Source organism: Bombyx mandarina, chromosome 03, assembly GCF_030267445.1.
Source record: "Bombyx mandarina strain Sakado chromosome 03, ASM3026744v2".
Lineage (NCBI taxonomy): Eukaryota > Metazoa > Arthropoda > Insecta > Lepidoptera > Bombycidae > Bombyx > Bombyx mandarina.
In genome coordinates, this window is record NC_143210.1 from 9,969,854 (window position 1) to 9,996,039 (window position 26,186).

A 26,186-nucleotide genomic window follows, 5' to 3' on the forward strand; every position below is an offset into this window, starting at 1 on the left:
GGGCAGAAGTAAGGAGTACCTTCTTGTTTAGGTGACAAATTACACGAATTAAGTTAGGTAAGTAATTTTTTTTTATTGCTTAGATGGGTGGACGAGCTGGGTGGGACAGCCCACATGGTGTTAAGTGGTTACTGGAGCTCATACACATCTACAACGTAAATGCGTCACCCACCTTGAGATATAAGTTCTAAGATCTCAGTATAGTTACAACGGCTGCCCCGCCTTTCAAACCGAAACGCGTTACTGTTTCACGGCAGAAATAGGCAGGGCGGTGGTGCCTACCCGTGCGGACTCACAAGAGGTCCTACCACCAGTATAGTAATACGAAAGACGAAAGCTAAAAGTACCTATAAACCACAGATACCTCAGAATGTATGTTAGGAATACTATTGAAGACGTGAGTGGATGAAGGGGTTAAGTACCATTTTTAAGATTTTTGTGCTTTTAAACGAACGAAGGTGCTATGTGCCTATATACCATATTAGACTTTAACGTTCCGGGATTACAGGCTATTTCTAGAAATTGCATGTGATAAAGAAGAAAAAATACAAGTAATAAAAGTTCTTCATCCTCCCATGTATTATTATTGATGAAGTTTTCATCGATTTCACGCAAACGATTGAAGAATTTATATAACGGGGTTATGTCGCGTTTATCTCGCACTTCGATCACGGAAGAGTTCGGAAATTCAGTTGTTACAAAATAATGCGTACTATACACGATATAATATTAGAAAAAAAAGTTGTTAAACGAAACAAGTCAGCAGTCTCCGTATTTTGTGTTACGAATCACTGTAACGTTTAAGTTCAGTTAGCGAAGTATTGATAAACCGTGAGATTGGAATGAATGGCTAAACGTAATTGAAATATTTTGATTATTATTAATTTTACACTTTCACAGAAGCTGGTCGTTTAGACTTGGAATAACAGGGCCGATTTAAATGTACTAGTGGTCCCGCAGTAGTCGAAATTCGACTATAATTAATTGGAATTTTAAATTTGTACACTATTATGATTGTATTTTATACTTCTATAATCACAAATTTCGCCAAGACTACACTATAAAAAAAATATTAACAAAGACAAACAATATTTAATCTATTCTCAATTTGACAACAGACGTCAAGAATAAAAGTTTGACAATAAATAGTATGCATGCGTGTGTGCATCAAATACATGGTATGTAGTGTGTGTAATGTTTTCTTTATTGATTTAATGTATCTTTTTGCATTATTTAAAAAAAATATTAGCATTGTGCGCTTCTTCTCTATATTCTCTATAAGTGTGGGAAATTTCATACTCCTCCGTCCGCGCAATTTTCGTAAAAAGGGATACAAAGTTTTTGCTTCACCTATTAATATATAGATTTACCTACACCATTAGCGACATTATTATTCTCATACAGATTCAAGGTATTATTATCGAGAAATATTACATAGTATTATTCTCCTCATAAAGATTCAAGTTATCGAGAAATATTACGTCAAACGTTCGAAGCCAAATCCTTTGCGTATTTCGTTGTAAGCTTATAATTTGTTAGACGATTTGTATTATATTTAAGGGAATTCTTATCCACAAGTCCCGATTTTCCCCCTGTAAAATTTTAGTCATTTAATTGCCTGCCATATTTTTGTGTTTCTTGTATGATTCATGTTCTTCATTTTAATCTGCATTTGCAAATTTTATCCTTTATAATGGTTATTTTGGAATGCGTTGGTAAAATAACAGTTGTAGTTTAAAATTGTTTTTTTTTTTTCATGTAAGTTTAGCGTTGGGAAGTGCATTAATCATGAATGTCGCTATCCACTCCACAACATATATGAATGCTACATGCTATAAAAATGCACGACTACTTCGCGGCAGAAGTTAACAAAATGGTAATACCTATCGATGTAAATCCGCACATCTCATTAGCAATAGTAAAAAAGACATATTTACATATATAAATATTGGGTACTCCAGATTGAATAAATAATAAAACACTTAATTGCGTTTTCTGTTATATGTGTTATGAGAAAACAACATTTAAAACCCTTAATCTAATAAAAATAATATTTTTAAACAAACTGAACTTTCTTTTTACTGAATGTCAAATTTCACTGAATGACATATAAGAAAAATCCTTTTAGAAAACTAAAGAGTTTTAGACTATGAAGGTTTTTCTTTACATATGCAATATATATATATTTTCAATAATTTTCATTTTCAGCTGTAATATTGTTGGGTTGTCCTTGGTAAGGCTTGACTCATCTTTAACCTTCTACGAACGTTTCGATGACACAGCTGTGACCTTTTTTTTTCAATTAATTACAATACTGTTTCTGAAAACGTATTGTACAAACCGTAAATTCCATATGATGTCATAATTATTTTGTGACGAAAATATTTTTTTTTATTGCGTAGATAGATGAAAGAGCTCTCGGCCTAAAATCATCACATTAATGATCACTTTGAGACTCGAGGTCGATGTTGTCCGTGCCGCCTTAATCTCTGCATGTCATGCGTGAGCCGGAGTCGGGGAGTAGTCAGCGGCGGCCACTATGAGGCGATTTCCATGACGCTTCGCCTTATCAAGGTTCCGTTCTGACTTCAAATTTCTTCTGATGGAATCGAGGCCCAGATCGTCGTGAAGGTTGACGTTCCTTACGGACCACGGTGCTATACCGGTTTCCTGGAATAACGGGATTTAAGAGTCTATGTGGCTACCGTCCGTGTGTGTGAACACCACACTCGCGTGCAAGTTTTGACAAGGGTCGCCTTATTACGATGGAACATTTTACCCCGTTTGTAGATCATAAGGTAATGTCTGCCGAGGATAAAAGAGGCGCGGTCGCGGACGGAATTAATGTGTGGGCAAAACGTTATGGGTTTATAAAGGATGACTCTCAGATCTTTCTGGCCCCTTCCCCTCGGTGATTGGAGGCGTAAGATTCCCCCCTTAGAAAGACCAGGCGGTGCTTTTCGCTGGGACAACACTGGAAACTAAGCCATTCACCGTCAATCCGCAAATCGCATATCTAATAATAGGAACATAAATAACCATATATCAAATGACTATTGATGCTTCATAAAAAACGTAACCAATAAATAAGATCTTTGTACTATACTTGTTTATTTCTTATTAAATATCTATAAAAATTCCATTCCCACTAATGTGATTAGGCAAACGGAAAAATGTCGATTTGTGACAAATGATTGTGATTACGTCACACTCGGCACGCGTGAATGACTGGTTCCAGTCGGAAAGTTTACATAATTATACTGGAACTATTATAAAACATTTAAATGTATAATGCCTTTAATTTGGGACCTAATTTATGTCAGTTGCGTAAGAGCTCGCAGACCTATACCTACGTTATTCTTTGATTAGCAGAGAAGCATGGGAACAATTAATTTTTTATGTTTTCTTGGCTTAAAGGATAAGGCTCCCAGTGTATATCGAGCGATACGATTGTGCCGGTGTTCAAACTCCGCAGAAGACGGGCACTAAGTTTTAAAATTAAATATGTACTGTATCCATAGTTAAACCATAATATCGGGCATACAACAACTAGTCTGTCATACCTTCCGGCTTGAAGAGTGGGACAGCAATACAAATTCAATTCGACCTCATGCCTCATGGTGTTGGACGACGTTCTGAAGTCCGTGGACCGTAATACCGTTCAGCCTATTTGGGAAAAAAGGAGGTAAATTACCGGTAATGACAATAGTTAGAGTGTTGATGTTAAATTAGCCAAAATACATTTTGTAGTTTAAATTTATTACTATTATTTAATGGCTACCTTTTGCAGTTAGCGGGCTTAGGGTCCTGGGTTCGATTCCCACATCCTCTTCGTCTGTGAAATGAAATGAAATTGTCTGTCTTTTTAATATGAAAAAAGAAAGAATCATTATGTCAAATCACCCTATGACAGCTTTGGATTGTTTTTTTTTTCTTACCTAATTACAAGTAGCCTTAAAGGGCTATTCTGGCTTCAATATGACTTTTGGGCGTTTTTTAAAGAAGTTTGCTAATATCTGCTCTAGCAAGAGCAGTATCCACTGTATCTATCACCGAATCGGAAACGTGACCCACTGAGAAGATCTGGCGAGAAACTCAGTGGGCTGTGTTTATGGGTTAATTTACTCGTCGAGCCCTTCGTCGCAAGCGACGGGTTTGGCGAGGACGGTGACCGATGTTTGATGTACCTAAAATCACCGTTAATGGATCGAGAGGATCCGTAATTACTCCGTAATGCTTAGGGCGACGTCAACTGTTTACAGGATCGGATATGAATCTCGGAGACGATTGAGCGAGCAAACTACCAACACGGAAAGTGATTACCAAAGTTCATGGACATCACTAGATGAGGGCCGCGCAACCGACCTTAAGTCATTCCCTTAGTCTTAATTGCACAATAAAGCGGCCGTTACGAAACAGGAATCCATGACTGCTTCGCGATAGAAATAGGACCGATAGTGGTGCCCTCTCATGCGGGCTCAGAAGACGCACTCCAACCAGTTATTACGGGAATTCTCAGTCGTGGAAGTCAGTAGTAAACATGAGTTAAGTAAGTATCACGCATTTCAATACAAAATATTGTATCTGCTTGGGATATTTGAGCACCAGCTCAGTTACATCGCTCGATACGAGTACATTGGGTTTCTTGTGCTTTTAGGTCAAGACTTCTAAGGAGCTTTTGAAATTTTCAAGATTTTATTAGGTATTGATACCATCATGTTATAATTCTAGCAATTTCTGTTAGTTATAATGATAAAAAATCAGAAGTACACAATTTTAGATACTTATACATATATGTTATTTAAAATCGATGTTGTAAAATTTGTAAGATATGCAATTACATAATACAGTGAAATTATATTTTAATCCTTTTCCCATAGGTCAGAGGAATTTTTATTGAATAACAACAAATATCAAAGGAAGTTTCGCTAAATTTTCCTTTCGTTGGAAACGGTAACGATTTATGAAATTAAAATGTCATTTGCGATATTGCTCCACCGATATACTATTCAGGTTAATGGCTGGAGTCATGTTCCGTAGTTATCTGTACTTGAGTATAATAATAGGAATTTTCCCATTTATAAATCAAGTCTTTGTTTGTTGTGCAAGTTCTGAGAGCACGCGTTCGCGATTACTCATCAACGCTTATTTAAATATCAGATAAGGGGCACTTGGGTCGAGACTCGACAGATACAAAACCAAAAAATTATTTGTACATATCGTGCGAAACCCTAATTTTTGTTTATATTAAAGAACAAAATTCAAATTGGCTAATGCAACGGAGATACAAATCACTTTTTGATGCTCCAATGCTAAGGACATACCTAGTTAAACTGCTGCTTGTCGAGAAGGTCTCTTTTTAGAACACTGAAAAGGAAAAATAGAGAGTACGTTACAAAAATGTGGAAAAAACAATCTGTCGATGAACATAAATGTTCCAAACAGTAAGAAGTCATTTCTATACTAAGGGATAATTTCTAAAGTATCGTTAGAGCACTCCCAGCGGAACTTCCAATTCCTACTCGAAGTAGTAGATGTAGGTTGTAAGGTGACTATTGATTTGTGGAATCGGATTTGTAAAGTTCATACTAATTATATAATTACAATAATAAAACTGCTGTTTCACGATATTAATCGGAATTAATAACATTTTGCAGAGTAAGGTATATACGAATTTCTTTGAATACATTGAAACTGTAAATCTTCTTCTTCTTCTCAACCATGTCACTCTTGACAGAGTGGTCGTGATCGTCATGTAGTGTTGGAAGGGGCAGACTTGATGTGTCTCATGAAGTAAATATTCCGTTTCTTATTCAAAATGAAAGTTGATATTATTTTTTCTATTGCTCAGATTGACAGACGAAATTCACGACCTTCGAGATTTAAAATTGTTCTTCGAAGCCATCTTAAGTTTAGTTTATCGTCTAGGGTTGGCCTAAATCTCAAATCGGAGCCTGTGTTTAATTGGCACCAAGAATTTACAAAATGGTGGTTTCTATCTGTTTGGGCTGGTGTTATAAATTACTTTTAATACTACAGTTCTGAAGCCTAGAATCAGTCTTGTCTCTGTTTAGTCCGCAATCGTGTGGTAAGCGTGATTATAGCGTGTTGTTTACAATGCCCGCTTGGCGTAATATCACATCACTTCAAGTCGGTCTGTGTACAATGATTGATAATGTGTGACACGCTGTCGAACACGTGCTATTGTTTGCTGTACAATAACGAACGTTTACAATTTATTTCACCGAAACGCTATTGAGATAATTGAAAAAGAACAAATACATAAGAAATGTTTTTGTTTAGAGCGATATTGTTTAGCAACGTCTATCAAGATTTGTATTTGTGAGCTACAAAATAAAACGCAGAGCTCAAATCCCCCACAATTTTTTCACTGTACCTATCTAAACATTTAGGTACTACTTCCACGGTAAAGGTAACAAGCAATATTGCATAATAAAAAATGAAATTGCAAATGCACGAGTAATTGTCGCGTTTGTTTTTGCCGCGAAACTGTCATGTGTTAGGATTTGTCAAGCAATTTGACCTTTGACCTTTGGTGTCAAGCCGTGGCGAAATTCACGTTGTTATTTCAATGAACTTAGTAATCTGTTTAACACCAGACAATCCGTTGCTGCTACTACTATTTTGCAAACTAATAAAGAGTTTTTTTTTTCAAATGTACACTAAGATATACGACGCGGTATTGTGTTCTGTGTTTTCTGCCGCTAAAACGCGAACTTGAAATGTTGCTTACATCATATTTCTTGTTTATTAAAGCAGCACTTTAATTCGTTGTTAACGCTAAAACGGTCACGTACTTTTAATAATTTCAGTAGTTCTGCGGTTTTCCTGTTCCGTCAATATTATGTGGACGTGAGAAATAATGCGTACGCCCAACTTACTCATAGATGCGACTGATTTGACATTAAATGTCGGACAATTTATCAGGGCACCGGAATCGTGCGATTTGGTTTGAAGGTCAAAACAAGTTTTGATGATCGTAGATGATACGACCATCTTGAGATATTAATAAAATTTGTTTCAATGCAATTGATATTTCGACCATTTCCTTATTCAACGGCTTTAATTTATTTGTGCTGTGAAAATTGAAACCTTAGAGCCCATATCTCATGGTAGGTGGCGGCACTTACGTTATAGACGTCTACACCCCTATAAGCAATAAATAAATAAAAAATCGGATCAGGAACGCAAAATATTTTCGTGTAAGGAAAAATGGTGTTGACAAAATTTAAGAAATAAAGTATGAGTTTAGGAATCATTGAACAAGGTAAGGAGATATAGGAGAAATTGCCGAGTTATTGATAGAGAAGTAATAACAGTACTTAATTGATAGAGAAGTAATAGCATTAACTCAGAACCGGGGCTGCACGCCAGTATTTTCTGGTAATGTCCACGGCCAGTATTACCACTACGATCTTCTGATCTAGAATTCCGAACTATATACTTATATTAAGCGGAATTAACGCACAAATGTCAACCAACGGGTTCTACTTTACTCATCTGATGTAAAAGAAACCTTGAATGCTGTCGCGTGTCGCAGACAAGAAGTAATTAAAACAAAATGAGCTTGTTTCTGTTTTTGGTGAACTGAATTTTAAAGAGGGTTTTCCTCTGCAGTATAGTATTGTGGAAATTTCTAGATACGCAAAACGAAAAGGCGATTTTCCAATAGAGCGGTTAAGAGTACTTAATAAAAGGTACCAAACCACGCGGCAGATCTCCCGTAAGACGGACTGAGTGTAAAACTAACCACTGAACACATTGCGTGCCCACGCTGACTTTGGTAAGAGTGTAATGACGTTGAAAAAAATTGGATTTGTTTTATCCAATTTTCGATGATGTTTCTTATTATTTTTTTGCCTTTCTAACATAAATAAATGATCGACTCAACGGTAATTAAATAACTTAAAAAAGTCTTACATCTAAGGAATACATATACTTTAAACTTTCAATAATAAAGTTAAATTGAAATCACTAAAAATGATTCCGTCACGTTACGTCACGGATACACTTTAAACCAAAGCAATCGAAAAATTTCCATTACACATCAAAAATATACAACATTTTATTTTTTCTATTTAAAATTGGCAACGAATAAAAACGACACAGATTTTATCTCTTGTTTCTATCCGAAACTGACTACAGATAAAGTGTCCGCGTGGCCCACGAATAAGTTCCTACAAGTAGGCACGTATTTTTAACGAAAATAACAATCGATATAGATATTGAATCTTTGCACGAATTAGACATCGCTTTTAATTATCGATAGATACGATTGCGGCTTTTCATATATCCGGGCGATTAAATTTTAAAACCAAAAATGTGTTTTTTCGTTTATCCTAATTTCAGTTCTTTTTTTATTTATTGCTTAGATGGATGGACGAGCTCACAGCCCACCTGGTGTTAAGTGGTTACTGGAGCCCATAGACATCTAAAACGTAAATGCGCCACCGACCTCGAGATAAGGTCTCAGTATAGTTACAACGGCTACCCCACCCTTCGAACCGAAACGCATTACTGCTTCACGGCGGAAATAGGCGGCGTGGTGGTACCTACCCGTGCGGACTCCCAAGAGGTCCTACCACCAGTGAATGGTATCAATGAATCCGCATAATTTTATGTAAACCAATAATTTATGAGCAGTAGGTATAGGTTTTCTCGGCGAAAAACAAATGCTTCCAACAATTTTGGATTTGATTGAATTCCAAAACTGTTTTAAGTATTTTGTTTGAAGATGAATCTTTTGTTATATATGGAGGCTCATTCTAGTCTGTTAGCCCACTGAGTTTCTCGCCGGATCTTCTCAGTGGGTCGCGTTTCCGATCCGGTGGTAGATTCTGCGAAGCACTGCTCTTGCTAGGGTCAGTGTTAGCAACTCTCCGGTTGAGCCCCGTGAGCTCACCTACAAACGTTAGGGTGAAGCTGAAATAGCCTCTCAAGGCTATCAGTACTGGTAGGAAAAAAAAAACTATTCTGTTTCACGACTAACGTCCAGTAATAGAATTAATATTCAACAATACATTTTTACTGGTTCTCTTATGACTCTAATCTGGCAGCCTTTGACATTGAGATTTTTTCTAAAAAAAACCGTGCCTAACAAATGTTCACGATTAACTTCCACGGTGAGGGAATAACATCGTGTAATAAAAATCAAACCCGCAAAATACGACTTTCCTGATGGTTTACCATAGGTAGTCACCGTCGCTAATGGATATCAGCAATACCGGGCTGAGCCAAGACGCTGCATAATGATAAACCTAACAAACCTAACATTGCTTTGACTGTAAATCTGATATTGGTGATATCCATGTGGTCACTTATTATAAATTGAACTGTTAGCTTGTCTGCCTTTACTGGTGGTAGGACCTCTTGTGAGTTCGCACGGGTAGGTACCACCGCCCCGCCTATTTCTGCCGTGAAGCAGTAATGCGTTTCGGTTTGAAGGGTGGGGCAGCCGTTGAGACTATACTGAGACCTTAGAACTATATCTCAAGGTGTGTGGCGCATTTACGCTGTAGATGTCTATGGGCTCCAGTAACCACTTAACACCAGGTGGGCTGTGAGCTCGTCCACACATCTAAGCAAAAAAAAAGGTATAAAAACATAGAAAGTCTGCAGGCATCCTAATTATGTACTACTAAATCTATATTTTGTCTATTTTTTACTACCATCCCGCCTAATATTTATCTATTACCATATTGTCGAATTATATCTCGAAGCAATCGTGTGTTCGAATTAAACTAATTATAGTACATATTAGTCAAATGGAAACTTCTAGAAGGGTGATGGCGTTCTATGAGCTCTAGTAATCAACCGCTAAGTTGGGCGTGGTTCCTTTGCCTATCCCAGTAAAAAAATAAAAAAATAAAATAAAACATGTCTGCTCCACATTAAGATTACGTCGCGACAGTGCAAATTATGTAATAGCTTAATAAATAAAAATAATGATGTAATTCTAGTAATGACGTACCCGGATCTTGTGCGTGACGCGATCGAAGCGGTGGACGATGACGCCATAAACTTCAACAAGCGCAGAGGTTTGCTAAAAAATCATAACAAGTTTTTTCCACATTACATAGTAATACGTTGTAACTAACGTTGTGACTATACTGAGAACTTAGAACTTATATCTCAAGGTGGGTGGCGCATTTACGTTGTAGATGTCTATGGGCTCCAGTAACCACTTAACACCAGGTGGGCTGTGAGGTCGTCCATCCATCTAAGCAATAAAAAAAAACCCGATTTATATTCATTACTTGCCAATACTGGGTAGTACTAATACCATATCGAGAGGCTGAAAAGTCGTCCAACAATCTAAAAAAAAAAAAAAAAAATAAGTATTAACGTATTGACTAAGTTGCAACAACAAAATATTGTAGCTATCGTATTGATATAAATGTCCAATTTAAGCGATATTTTTATAACTATAACAGCTTTTGATATCGCGTTTTTTATTCGTCGTTACAATATTATCGACTTTACGACGTGACCACTGACTTTAACTGTCTGTAACGTAAAAGCAGTTTTGATTATATTTATTAATCGCAAAAAACCGAATAAAATACGCCATTTTTTAGTTAGTTACCGTATCTAATTTATTTTTATCTTACTCTTTGATGTACATACCTATAGTTTATGTCAATAGATTTTATTCGAGTCTAGACATTGAATACTTCTATACTTCTGGACATTTCTAATGTTGAGCACCTTTGCTTTGCAGAAAACTCATTCATGAATCAAGCCACCTTCGTATTTTTTTTAGACGTATTTTATCTGATTGCTCTTTCTGTACCCAACAAAGACTAATTACTTAATATTACTGCCAGCGGTACATAAGCCAGATTAATAATAATATACCTTATGGCTTTATATAAACGTGTACCTATCAATATTTAGAAAACGTTGTGTTGTAAAATTCAATAAAACAATTTACTGTACAAACCAAAGTGGTATTAACGTATATTTTAATTAACAACGCACGTACCTACTAAGTCATCGTGGATTCCTTCGCAAGATCCTTTCACTAATTATCATAAGGTAGTGACGTATCCCGGATCTTGGTTGAATCGACAGTGACGCATTGAAATAACCTTAATCGTGACGATATTCGCAAAAGTGTGACGTGGGAGTTGATCGCCGTGATTAACTTCGTAAAAACCTTTCATTTTCTCGCTAAGCGGAACTATAGATCTTTTATGATCTTTTTATGAATGTTTTTGCAGTAAAGCAAACGTAAAATAGCCGTGTGATTAGAAGTCACGTGTGAAGCTATGACTGTTGAGAATCGGAAACCAGTTTCGTTACAACAATTTTATATTGATGACGTTGGTGCTTCTTGCAAGCCATGACGTACGTATTGCGGATTGACGTGATGTTATTCGAAATGGCTGCGCAAAAAACTTTCATTGTTTTTCACTGGGATCGACAAACTATGTGAATTCCAGTTTATGAATCAGAGGAGATTAACATGGTGGGAATTTATCATTGCTTGGTATTCATCGGATCGGGGACTTTTTGTGTTTCAGTGCACTAAATCGGATTACTTATATGGATTTGATAATTCTGATATCGTAAATGTTACGGGTTTTTGTTCGTAAACAAGGCTTAGTCTAGAAATTGGTTCTGGTTTGATCTCTTTCTGTCGCATTCGAACTTGGGTGGGTCCGAAAAAGACAAACACAGTCTATATGTATGGTACTATCATACCACCACTTTTATTTTACTAAGCTATTTTTCAGGTGAGTTTATTTATGACTAGGTATATGGTAATTCGAAACGAATTTCGTATCCTCAGTGGAATCAATTTTGCATGAGGCAAATATGCATGCATTTGCATGAACATAAATTTGTGTTATTATCTTATCACTAAAAAAATTATGTCCTCATTTTTTTTCCAGAATAGTTCACTTCTATATTTTACTATTGATTTTTATTAATGATCAATTGATCTAAACATTGATATACACATACATACATTACATATTTTATTATTTTGTTATTTCTTCTATTACATATTTTTATTCCTCCTCAATATATGTCTCAAATGAAAGGGTTCATTGACCTGTAAAATTGCGTTCAACTTAAAAAAATCCAAATCCAAAGTCCAAAATGGACGCTACCGAAAATAACGGATTTTAACTATGTATTGTTTCCACATTTGTCATCTAGAATAGGCATGCCCTTTCAGCGCTTTAAGTGACATTTGATTGAATCTATACTAATATTATAAAGAGGAAAGATTTGTTTGTTTGTTTGTTTCGAATAGGCTCCAAAACTACTGGACCGATTTGAAAAATTCTTTTTCCATTAGAAGCCGACATTGTCCCTGATGAACATAGGCTACTTTTTTTAATTTTTTTATTATTTTATTTTTTTGGTTTCATGTGTGTTTTAATGTTTCCGAAGCGAAGCGAGGGCGGGTCGCTAGTAAAATGATAAAGATAATTTAAACATTTTTGCAAACTTACGTAATTCCATCACTTAGATGTACATAATTTATAATGCTCTGATTTGTTCATATTGTGATTGAATTAGACAGTGCCTATAGAATAGTAAAACAACAGGATTTTTGAACGGAACTTGGCGCCAGATTCTACCGAATCTGTGGATATTATAAGTAGCCTGCCTCCATTAACATTCTGAAGCACGAGGAAGCTGTAACATAATATTTTACTTGTTAATCCGTGTTAGCCTATGTTTACTCAAGCACTGGCCGAGTCTCGTGTTAGTCCAGCTTGATGTGTAATCCCACGGTAATTTGTGTTCATTCGCCATCTCTATAAATATTATGTTAGCTGCCGTTCTTTGGAAGCGTCACTTGGCGGCACCGGCAAAGGCGGCGGTGACTTGTTTGTCGACCCCGTGGCGCCGAGATTTGCAAGCTCCGCCTAATGTATAAACCTGACACGGCGTTGAAACTAATGACTAACATGTGCGTTATGTGTTTTTTTTTCTTTCTATTTCTTTGAATTCCGCGGTACAGATAAGATTGCGAAAACGGCAGATATGTTCCAGATAAATTTATTTTAGTTTCACGTATGTCACTTTGTACACGGTAGAGCTCGGTAAGCAGCATTGACGATAAGTACTTCTACTGTTCGCGTTATGGGAGATGCTGCCGCCCGTAGGAGAGGAGACAGGAAATGGAAGCACACCAGCTCCTAATGATAATGCAGGAAACACCCCTGCCTTGTAGGCAGCGAGCCTCCACCTGGGCAGATTGCTCTGAATTACCCTGGATTGCCCCGAGGTCAATGCTCCAGGCTCCACGGCACCATTAGTGTACTTTTTATATTACTTATTACTGATGGTAGGCCATCTTGTGAGTCCGCACGGGTAGGTACCACCGCCCTGCCTATTTCTGCTGTGAACCAGTAATGCGTTTCGGTTTGAAGGGTGGGGCAGCCGTTGTAATTATACTGAGACCTTAGAACTTATATCTCAAGGTGGGTGGCGCATTTACGTTGTAGATGTCTATGGGCTCCAGAAACCACTTAACACCAGGTGACCTGTGAGCTCGTCCACCCATCTAATCAATAAAAAAGAACTTTTTTCATTTGGCTATTTCTATCTACTTTTACTATCATCAGTGGTGTTAAATACATACTGGACCATTAAGTCATTCCTGGTCTGACTCAGTGATGCAATAGTTAGTACCTCTGATTGCTAGACCAAGGAGCTGGATTTTAGCTTCGGGTAGCCATTCGTGTGCTGATTTGTTCTTTATCTGGGTATTTAATATCTATCTATATATGCATATACCTAATTTGTACAAATATGTGTGTATATAATTAGTTTTTTTTTCTTTACGTATTCCCTGGTAACTGAAGGGGCTATTCTAGCTACGCCCGGACGGATAGCTGAGCGTAAGGGCTAATGATTGATAGCTGGAAAGATGTGTTAAACTTACAATCATAAATAAATTAGTTGTAAATGATTAAACTGGGGACAAACAAGGAAATTTAAAAAATACGTCTCCTTTGAGGATGTTTAGAGATAATACGGTAATGCCATTGAATTATCTGAGTTTAAGTATTCCACGAAACACGACAAAGGCACTCGACAGAGCAGCGCTTCGTCCATAAAGGATTTTAGTTCTTATGCGCGCAATCAGCGGGCAGTTTGAATGACGTCAAAAGATAATTAAAATAGATTGTATAAAGTGAATTTAAATGCATAAATGCGTGATCAACATGCCTTGAGCAATTAAAACGTGTAAATTGATTGGCGCATGTTTTGTTGAAGATAGTAATAATGTTAGTCACTTCTAGATTAAGTGATATTAGATTCGCTTTCCGGTGGTAGATTCCGCAAAGTACGGCTCTTGCTAGGTTTCGTGTTAGCAACTTCGTCAGGCTTGAGGCCCCGTGAGATCACCTACTAGTTAAGGTTCCGCTGAAATAGCCTCTCAAGGCTATCAGCTTAGGTAGGAAAAAAAAAACGACTAGATAAGAGTTGTCATAAAATAAAGGAATTTATTTAAAAAACGTTACTTTAATTAAAGTTTCTAGAAGCGAGATCTTCAAAAGGCTAAGGTGATCACCCGAGACGTCCAGTAATAGTTTCTGGGCTTTAAGAGAGAAAAAAAATCAAAAGTGTATACTCACCATACAAATTTACCGTTCCCTCAAACTATAAACTGACAGCATTGATGGTGCCTTTCAAAACCAAGTACCACTTGAGTGAAACAATTGCAGACAATAGATTCAAGACAATAAGTCACTTGTCTAGCACGCGTCCGAGAGACCGCAGGTAGTTCTTCTAAGAAATAAACGCGAGGAGATCTTGTAAAAACCGGGACAGAGGCTGTAATAAACAAAAGGCTGCACTTGAAACAGTAACCGTCCCCAGGAGAACGAAAAAATCTCGTGATAATACAATACGGCGCCAATTTTTTTTGGTCTTTAGACAGTCGTCGCTATGAGGTGTCGTTACAAATGTGAAATGTCTGGGTTGCGTACTTCAAGCAGACGAGTGTTCACAGACAAGGTTTTTGAATGAGAAGCATTATCAACGCCAAATTCAAAAATAGACGTCTGTCTTCTCTCTCGACTTTAATGTTCAATTTCCTAAACGCGTTTCATTCGTCTTTAAAATGGACATAAGTCATATTCGGTTCTGTGTAACTAACAACCTATTGTGGCGTGACGTGAATTCTTAGAATACGCATTATTGATTAGAAAACCCTTTTCTTGTTATAGACGCGAAATATCCACGTGCTCGGGCCGACAAAGGCCACAGAGCCCTTATAATTTTGAAGGACGCTCCAGAAATAATAAAATATCTTTTTGTGTAGCGGCCCGAGGCTGTATAGTAAATGATGTTTACGAATCAGAAAGTCATATTTTTTCCCTATCCTGAATTTTATGGTCGATTTTATTTTTATAATCTTACGAGTTTCCGAAGATTTTAAAGGTCTTTGTGTCACAACGGTTTTATGGTTGGTATAATGGTAATTATTACGGGTAGATACGAGTTTAATGTGACTTGTAATGGAGGCTTTTAGAGTGTTAATGACGTTGAATGTTTTTCATTAAGCCGCGCTTTTATATTCAGTCTTTAATATTAATGGTATTTTATATTGCCTAGGTGCTTATAAAAGTCCTTTGTATTCGTTTTGATGAAAATACGTTTCTTGGAATCTTTTTAGATTTTTTATTTTCAAATTCTATGGATACATTGTATGTATGACACGACTATGTGATGTGGGCATAGAATAGCACCATCGCATTTATTCTCCGTTACTGCTTGATACAAGGTAGGCAGCTCAGTAGTAAAAATGTTCTTAGAAATCTAAGTGATACTATTTTTGGCTACTATATGCGTAATACGTCGACGTAGTCTTATTTCTAGACGAGTACACGAGTTCCTGGTACACCTGATGACCCACTCTGAAGTCCGTCTATATATATTTAACTGCTTATCCTGACTGACAGTTTAATTCATCAACGCAGAGCCTATGCCACTGAGAGTACATATCTCCTGGAAATTTTGACAATTAATGGATTTGATTTTTAAATCGTCCACTAGAAAAAAAAAATTGCCAATTTAACACCAAAATCGTAAAATAACTGATTAACGGCATTTCAGTTAGTAATTTTCAAACGAAGAAGCGTGGAATTCTGTTGGTTCCTAGTTACGCATAACCATCACCGAATTTTAGCTAACAACTTGACTACTGGTAGATTGTGTTAGTGTATTTAATCTAAGAATATTCATACCTTAAACTACAAAATATGCGTCACATAAAACAACACACTAGTATGAGACACCTCACAGTATTCTAGGCTTGATGTTTTGTATTAAATAATTACAGCATCCGACGTTGCTTTAAGGCATTTTAGACGTAAATACACCATCAGTATAAAGTCATATGTGCCTCCTTCTAATTTAACAAAAAAATATTTTACTTACGTTACAATAAAGATTCATTTACATTTCGCAAAAAAATAACATCTCCCTTGTGGCTACGATGACAAGATTTTCAACCCGCTTTTTAATAATACACGTACCTGCATTATTGTTGACTATTCAGGGTTGAATTTATTATCACAAAATGTATGATTAAAAGGAATTCAGTAGCTGTTCTTTTTATTGAAAGCGTCAGATCAAAGATTCTATCTCGTAATTGCTAGTAGCAGGTCTTTTGCACTAAGACATATGGAAGGTAATCAGTTAGGTGACTTAGCATATACAGTCGCATGGTTTAATTACACCGCGGAATTGTTCCGAGGAGTATGCTTACTTATCACGATCTAAATCATTTTTAGATTGCTTATTTGTATGGAAACAATTTGAATACAGAATATTTATAGATATTTAATTAATAGTTGATATTTTATTACATTCTGTCTACAAGATTGTCGGTGCATACATTTTACTTGGTAGTTAATTGTAGACAACACGTTAGTTATAAATTATTGTTTTATATTACAGTTATGGTAATGTGTGGTTTCAAACTAATATTTTAATTCGATGATTTAGTTAACTGTTTAATGTTTGTGTTTAGATGGAGGTAAAATTTAAATTTCGAAATCGTAATTCTTTTTTCTTTTTTTAATGCTCATCCGGCAGCGGTTTTTTATGAATCGAATTTGCTAGTTGTTAATGAATACATATAAAGAGATTCTCGTTTTGCTATTACTGAAATCAAATATACAGATAAGATAAATTTGTATAAGTGTGATATATTAAAAAAAAAATCAATTTATTTTTTTAACATTTCAATCCATTAAGTTTTTTTAGAATAAAACTTTGCATTTTAACGAATCTTATCTTACAAAAAAATTATCGCATGAAAACTTGAAAACGTAAATCAGGAATGATATTTCGTTCATGATTTTCGTTGACGTCAAATAATTAATAATAATTAATTAATGTAAAATACCTTTTTTAAACTTCACGAAGCTACGCAGGAATTGATCGATCCGTTATACATAGAAATTAGCGGGTATACAGGTTACGCCCATCCGTCTTCGGAAACAAAATTTTTTTTTTATCATATTTTAACAAATCCTAAAATAATGGTGGTAGGACCTCTTGTGAGTCCGAACGCGTAGGTACCACCACTCTGCCTATTTCTGCCGTGAAGCAGTAATGCGTTTCGGTTTGAAGGGCGGAGTAGCCGTAGTAACTATACTGAGACCTTAGAACTTACATCTCAAGGTGGGTGGCGCATTTACGTTGTATATTTCTATGGGCTCCAGTAACCACTTAACACCAGGTGGGCTGTGAGCTCGTCCACGCATCTAAGCAATAAAAAAATATCCTGAGCTGAGAATAATTCTAACCGTTTTTGTAAATTAAGATTTCTTAAACGTGCAATGTTAATTCGCAAATCAACTGATCGCGGACCACGTGCGTTGGCTGACAATCTATTATTTTTGTTTTCGGGTATGGATATAAGTCACCAGAGATAGTGGTAGTTTTCCAATTACAGAGCACAATGCGACTCAGTGACGCACAATGCCGAATTATGCTGAAGCTCAATTTGAACGTGAATTAGTTTTCAAATGCATCAGCAGAGTGCGCTAAGTTAGCACAGTTTTAATTAACATTGATTATTTCTAAGAAACTACAACGAAACGAAAGCCTTACATTTTTTTTCAACATTAAATAATATTACTAACGATAATATAAACAAAATTTCGATCAAGGCCAACTTAAAGAAAAAAACACTTGTCAATTTTCTGTCACTGAGTCGGTATCGATTGCGAGTATCACGCGAGAGCAGTACTTTTGAGAGTGCTCGATTGTGCGAAGCGTTGCTGTAGTTGGATCATTCAACGTTGAGCATTATGCCGCATAATGCGCTCTTATTCTGTAATTGGAAAACTACCATTAGTATCAGAAATACGCCTATGTTCGCCGAGTGGTCAGAATTCGACCACACTCACCACGGACACCTTAATTTTAAGGTTCATTTTATATGCTGTTGTCATTGACTTTTTATCATGTAAAAGACATAACATTTTTTCATAGCGCTAAACGTCTTTAATGCGTACTAAGCAGAAGAGAAAATAATGTTGATTGGAAAAACAGAGAAGAAAGAGGCACCGGACATTTGCCTATCTGTCTGTCTGTCTGCCTATTTATATGTAGATACATAATAGGCTATTAGAGACGCGAATATAAAACGCCATAGATTTTGTCTCAAACTTCCCGAATTACTAATGAATTTACTATAGATATAGATAAATTAACACAGTTCTTTTTTTAAGGAAAACATATAATCTATGCACGATTGTAGTATTAATCTGTGAATTAAGTAAATTCCAGCTATGCTTAGCAAAGTGAACTTTGTTTAACGCTTGTTATTATAAGGTGAACTACGTTCAGTGTGTTAATATTTTTTACTCATAAACCCATAAACAACAATGCATATTTGAGTTTATATTTTTGTTTGAGTTGTAGAGTAAAAATGTTTACATTACATACATCTGTAATTTTTTTTTAACTTGAACAATCCGATTAATACTTCATACATGTTTGAAGCGTGACAGTATTGATTAGAACGGCAAACATAATCCAAAGGTCTATAAAAAATCGATTATGTAATTCACTATAATCGGTTCGCCACGACCGGGCGACCGCTACCACACGCCCGTGGCCTAACCAAACATATCATTCGAATCTTAATGCGATTAGATAGTGATGCGCTCACGGTATTATGTTTCGATAAATGAATGCTTAAGGCCTCAAATTAGATACATTTGCCATATTATTTGTAGAGTGAGGCTTTTGTAATTTAAAAAATAATAATTGTAATCTGTGGTCATACAAACAACAGAAAAATTCAACTTTTTGGAGGGAACGCGAGAAGTGAAGTTGTGTGATTTGTTTTATTTTGTCTATTTAGGTATTCTTCAGGCTTAAATGTGTAATAACGGTGGTTTATTAACTGTTTAATATCTGTGAAAGTGCACAAATATGCGAAAATGAAACAAAGCCGCTGGACGTCACTTCTCGGGATCCTCCAAAAAGTCCAATGAAAGTCTCAGTAGATGACCACCATTTTACTGAGATTATATTTCATCCCATATCATCTCATCTCATTTCGTTTGATTTCATCCCAGTTGATTAATGTCTCAAATTAATCATCTTCATTTCATTTCATCATTTTTCATAAAAATAAGAAAATAAATTAAAATAAGACATGACTTAAAGGTCTCAGTTACCAGGTTATAAAATCCCTAAAAAAAAATAGAAAAATTCGAGTTTAGAAACTGCCTCAATTAAGTGTCTTTCTTTATATTAAAATGATTTAATAGTCTTTTGTAAAATTTATATGTTGTATACATGTTTGTTTCGAAAAGAGCGTCTTTGCGTTTGTTGCCGATACTTTAAAGTACTGAAACTGCGTACTGAATCGATTGTAAAATCATAACGAATGTGAAGCGTTTTTTGTTGAGGCCTCTTCGCATATAACATACTAGCGACCCGCCCTCGCTTCGCTTCGGAAACATTAAAACACACATGAAACAAAAAAAAAAAAAATTTTTTTTTTTTTTAAAAGTAGCCTATGTTCATCAGGGACAATGTCGGCTTCTAATGGAAAAAGAATTTTTCAAATCGGTCCAGTAGTTTCGGAGCCTATTCGAAACAAACAAACAAACAAATCTTTCCTCTTTATAATATTAGTATAGATTTGTGTTTGATTTGACTTTTGTAAAATCAATATCAAATCAAAATCAGAGTAAACATTATCGAAAATATTATTTCTTTATGATGAGTAATTGAAATTAACCGTGCCTTACAATTAATTATTATTCATTACAATAGTGTGACTATTATTCGAATTCCTTTCTAAAATATTGTTGTTTCCTTTAAAGTGCCTTTGTACATAATTTTCCTATTACTCTGTACTATGTCTTCCTTTTTGTGTGTACATAAATAAATAAACAAATAAATAAAGTATCGTAATTTCTAAAAATTAATTGACATGAGATTGACATATTGTATATTAATGAAACCTTTTTTTTTGCTTAACGATTCAAAATTTTATTCAAATATTTCAAAAATACGAACAATGTTTAAATTGCGATTTAAGTTGTATTTATTTCTTTAATTTAAGTAAACTTATATATCAAATGGAGGTTAAAATCATACTTGATTACATCGAGAATTTTAAAAATGTCGTTCTTAATGTTCTCCTTATATAAAGCTTCTTAATTACAGAACGAAAAACATTTTATTTGATACACTACAAAATATAAAAGCTGTTTAAAACTGTCGGCATCTTTCAACTTCGTCTAGTACTAGATTATTTCAGATCTTAATCTGATTCATCTAATTAACCGTTCTTAGTCGTTCACAGAATTTTCCCTGCTAATCTTTTAGCGTAATTCAAACTTAAGAGGAATTTGTCAGATGACTTTTAAATAAATTTTCCTTGGCGGCATTACAAAGGAATGTCGTCGTATTTAATTCTGCCGGTTTTTTTTTAGATAAAAATAAATAATTACATGACCTCACGTGAACTGCTTTAACATACCTGACTTACCGTGTTTTCTCGAACTTTCTGAGAAACCTTATCGAACGGGGTCCATTTCATTCGAGCATTAAATGGCTTTTAGAACTTTTCTTAATAGTTTCATAAAGCCGAAGTGGTTTCGTTTGAAATGAATTGTTATTTAATTTAAGAATATCTTAAGCGACTCAGGCACATGACGTCGTAAGCGAGAAAGTGGTTTTCTCTTAAAAATCATTTTAATATTGTTTTCCTGTGTCATCTTGTGTAGGTGTAACGTACTCTATTTTACTTCAATAATGTTTAGAGTTCTTATTAATGACAAAAACAACGATAGGAATGTGTGATAGGATGTGTGAACGAGGTCATGGTTTATCTGGGTTTTTTTATTTATTCCCTACTCATTCGTTGGTAGCCCAGGGGGCTATTCCAGCTACAACTGGACGGGTAGGTGAGATCACGGGCTCAACCTGAGAGAATTTGCTAACGCTAGTCTTACTTAGTAAGAGCAGCTTCGCAGAATCTACTACCGGATCGAAATCGCGACCCACTGAGAAAATCCGGTGAGAAACTCATTGGGCCGTGTCTTTGGGTTAGTTCGCTCGTCGAACTCTTCGTTTTAATCGAAGAGGGCGGTGACCGGTACTTGAGAGACCTAAAGACAAGACATGTTTCGGGCGACGGCTGCTTTGCGTTAACCCGACTCCTGGGTCGGATAGGTAATTAGCGGCGGCCACGATAAGAGGATTATCGTGTCGCACCGCTTTGTCGTAGTAGCGTTTTGATGTTACCTTAATTCGAACACCGTGGCATCGCTAGATACGAATGCACCGGACGTCTTATCCTTTAGACCACGACGACTTCTATATCGATTTACAGCCTCAATAATCAAAAGAAAAACACTCATTCAAATGGGTACAACATTTATTTAGAGTGGTACATTAATATATTATAATTGCCCTTTAATATTAAGCGATGCTTACAACGCGCTAGCCAAGCACGAGCCCCGAGGCATAGACGCGGTAGCAACATTATTACTCGACGCGGCTACTTTGTAAGACTTATTCAAGTCTTTTTATTATAAACATTCAATTACTTTTTCTTTTTGTTTGTGAAAATAAATAACCTATTGTTAATACAATAATTGATTTATGACGATTGTATATCATATATTAAATATATGAGAATATAAATGGATGGTACTTTAATTTACCACCTAAAACGAAAGTCGCACTTAGTGGGTTAATGTATACGATATGCAAAATTTTTCAATCTACTTGAATATTCGTTTAGTAAATATTAATAACTAACCCATAGACATAAACCCACTGAGTTTCTTGCTGGATCGTTTCAGTGCGCCGCGATTTCCATGGTAGATTCTGATGCTGATGGTAGATCACTGTTTTTGCTGGTGTTAGGTAATTCTCTCAGATTGAGCCCGTGAGTTTACCTACCTGTCCGTGCCTAGCTGGAATAGCCCCTTAGGTAAGAAAAAAAAAGAAAAAAAAACGAATAATGTAGCCATAGAAAAAAGTACGTAATTATTAAAAACTTGATGAATGGTATTAGTAATGATTCAGTGCGCATGCAGCCTGTGATGTTATCAAAATAAAGTTAATAAGTGTCATGTCGTTTTTTAAATTACCAAATAGGTATGTTTTGTTTTGGGGAAATAATGGCTCTGGTAGCTCTGATCTTCTTTTTAAACTTTTAAAATTAGAATCATTGAGATTATAGATATTACAGATCTGTGATTTTAGATTAATATTTCCGTGGATAATGTATTCAACAGTGCTAGAGGTCGATAGTTGAGAACTGCATCGTGGATTTTGAGGATATTGAGAACTATAAAAACTGACATGGTCTACAAAGCATAGTAGCAAACGTCTCAAAGATACAAACTAAGTCAAATCAGCACAAGTTGACACGCACGATTTTGAGAAAGTAATTTTTACTTTTTTTTTGTAAACGTCAAAATAAAACTCGTAATAAGCGAGCAAGTGTAACGGAAATTGCTAAAAATAATAACATAGAAGAACAGCGTACGCGACGACTTCATACAAAACGCAATCACCATCAATTGACTCGATCTGACTACTAATTCTATAGAGTTATATTCATTTCCTTTTCACGATAGGAAATTAATAGATACAGATGGTATGTAATAAGGGCGAGTGTTCGGGGGCATTTTTATTTTAAAACACTGTAGGTATTTGTAAGAAAGAGAATGCTTTTAAATGTTTATTTTTACACGCCAGATAACTTTTCTTATGTTCTATAATTTAAGGGCAGCTGATAATCAATTTTAATCGGCTATTGTAGCCCACAAAAATCACTACGAGAATACCATAGAAAATTTAACCCGTGCAAACAAAAGTGCTGTCATTGAAAATTTTACCAACATATCGCGAACAGGGATTCGTGCCCAATCTCGAATCTCTCAAATCCAATCTTTCAAAGGCACACAACATTCATTTTTTAAATTCCATGACCCCTTTTATTTTCAGAGTCCGACTCTGGTCACATACACAAAGTTAATGAACTAACTGTCATTCATATCTTAATACAAGCACTTAGAAATTAATTATAATAACATAAAACTGTACTTTTGAACTGTTTAATATAACTTTAATTATAAAAATGCGGGTCGAACTCGTTTTATCTGTCCGATATTTATAACATAATTTTATTGGAATAACTAATCCTATATATCCCACGACAATGTTCATAGTGCTTAAGTAATTTATATTCTTTACTGGTGGTAGGACCTCTTGTGAGTCCGCACGGGTAGGTACCACCACCCTGCCTATTTTTGCCGTAAAGCAGTAATGCGTTTCGGTTTGAAGGGTAGAGCAGCTGTTGTAACTATACTTGAGACCTTAGAACTTATCTCTAGGTGGGTGGCGCATTTACGTTGTAGATGTCTATGGGCTCCAGTAACCACTTAACACCAGGTGGGCTGTGAGCTCGTCCACCCATCTAAGCAATAAATACTAAATATATATATTCGTGGTCATACCATCATAGGTATTAAATAATAAGGCTTTTCGAATTACTCCATCACGTTCTTACCATCATACCCTAACAGTTTTACAGAAGGTACGGAGAATTGTAATACAATTGATATATCCACTTGAAACTTGAAATGCTGGAAGTTCTTCTCTACCCGATGTCCATTGCCTTGTCCCAGAAGCTCGTGGCCTGCTCCGCATTTCTAAGATACGACGTCACCTTGGAAGATGTGGACGAAGGTGAACCGATTTGTCGCTGCCAAGCATCATGGCAGGTCATAGCCTATTTCTGTAATTGCGCTATCTTGCAAAAACAGTTTGGCGGAACGTGAAAGAGTCACTTTGTCGTAAACCTCGCTATCGAATTTGGGGTTGGTATAAGGATCTCAACCGAATCCTAGCCACCTAAGTATGTATTTCGGGTATCCTTCGTATGCCGGTTAGGGCATCAAACTATCTTGTATACTGAAGGTGGTGATGATTATTCATAGTAGCAATTATTTCAGTGCAACAGAATCTACAGTTCCATGTCTCCAAATTGGTAATATTCCCTTTTAGGTCTTATAGTGAAGTGTAGTCGGTCGGTTTGCACTCTTTTCCTTTTTTTTCCTACCTATGCTGATAGCCTTGAGAGGCTATTTTAGCTTCACCCTAACGTGTGTAGGTGAGCTCACGGGCTCAAACCGGAGTGTTGCTAACACTGACCCTAGCAAGCGCAGTGCTTCGCAGAATCTACCGCCGGATCGGAAACGCGACCCACTGAGAAGATCCGGCGAGAAACTCCGTGGGCTGTGTCTATGGGTTAATTCGCTCGTCGAGCCCTTCGTCGCAAGCGACGGGTTCGGCGAGGACGGTGACCGGTGCTTGTGGTACCTAAAAGCACCGTTAATGGATCGGGAGGATCCGTAATGACGTGCTTTGGGCGACGTCGACTGTTTACCATTCGGTCTACAGGATCGGGTATGTAGCTTCCAGCGGCCACGACAAGAGGGTTCTCATGTAGTGCGCCTTCTCGAAATGGCGCCATGATGCTGACTGTAGATACTGACTGACAGAGTCGAGCTCCAGGTCATCGTGGAGATCCACGTTCCTCAGGAACCATGGTGCTCCGACGGCTATCCTGCAGAATCGGGATTAAATAACCTGAAGGGGCCTCAAGTTGGTGCGGGCCGCGTGAGTGAACACTGGTTTGCACTAGTAATGAATCAAAGAAAGGAAAAAATCTTTTAGTTGTTATACTCTTAAAATTCTTTAATTAATGTATTTTAACAAGCAACTCATTTTTATGCTCCATCAGAAAGAAACGATAATAAATGTATGTTTTTTAATCGCAAATAATATGATGTCTCATTAAATTGACTTTTAAATGTCTCCGGTTCTGTCCAGCTTCATTAAAGTTTGTATTCAGTGAATCAATTTTTAATATGAAGGGTCGACGTCTATCAAGACTTCTCAGCGTTGGTAGCTATTATAAACAAAAAATAATAATAAAATATTGTGAATCGACTGTAGGGTCGCAATGGTTTTGTGTATTTTACAAACATTTTCGTCATCTTTTTTATTAAAATACTTTTGAATGCTTTATTTACAGGTCACGAGAGCTCACTGTCTGCTCTTCACTGGAATCCATAGACAACACCATTTGAATACCACCTTAAAATGCGATGAAATCTTGATTTTATTGCTTAACTGCTTTCGCTTTACATAGTAACTTACTGATTTTGATACCACTACCTACTACCTACCTAGTTGACTACCTATTTCGTTGCAAAATAAGAAATGTCGTTCAGATTTATAGTTAGAATTAGAACTTTGCAGAAATGCGGAACTTACAACGTATTTTTTTATCGAACATGGTCGGCTTAAATTTGTAATAAAAAAATTTCAAACTGAAGTCATATTATCGCTCATATTACCTGTTTTAATATGCCATTTTACTTGTATTCTTGAGGTGTTGAAAACCTTCTGCAGCTGTGACTTTGATCTTCGAAGCGGGTCACGGTACCACGACTAAATGTCTCAGCGCTCCGTAAGTTAAAACTAAATATTTGGCTTACATTGAACGCAGTCCGCGATTACAAAACTTCTCTTGCACACAGCAACGCATTGTCACCCTAATACCTTACAGATTATTATTCGATTGCACCGAGCTCTCGATATGTGACTGATGGTGGTCTTATTTCAAC

General features: G+C 36.2%; 1 long non-coding RNA gene across 1 annotated transcript; it reads right to left on the reverse strand.

Annotated features, from left to right (window-relative positions):
• Positions 1-1,932: 1,932 nt before the first annotated feature.
• LOC149503298 (uncharacterized) lies at positions 1,933-17,175 on the reverse strand. The gene is made up of 7 exons (XR_016325732.1): positions 16,242-17,175; positions 14,628-14,826; positions 9,992-10,063; positions 5,325-5,367; positions 3,782-3,835; positions 3,564-3,666; positions 1,933-2,670 (listed from the first exon to the last, which is right to left on the reverse strand). It is a non-coding gene; the product is annotated as an uncharacterized LOC149503298 (long non-coding RNA).
• Positions 17,176-26,186: the final 9,011 nt, after the last annotated feature.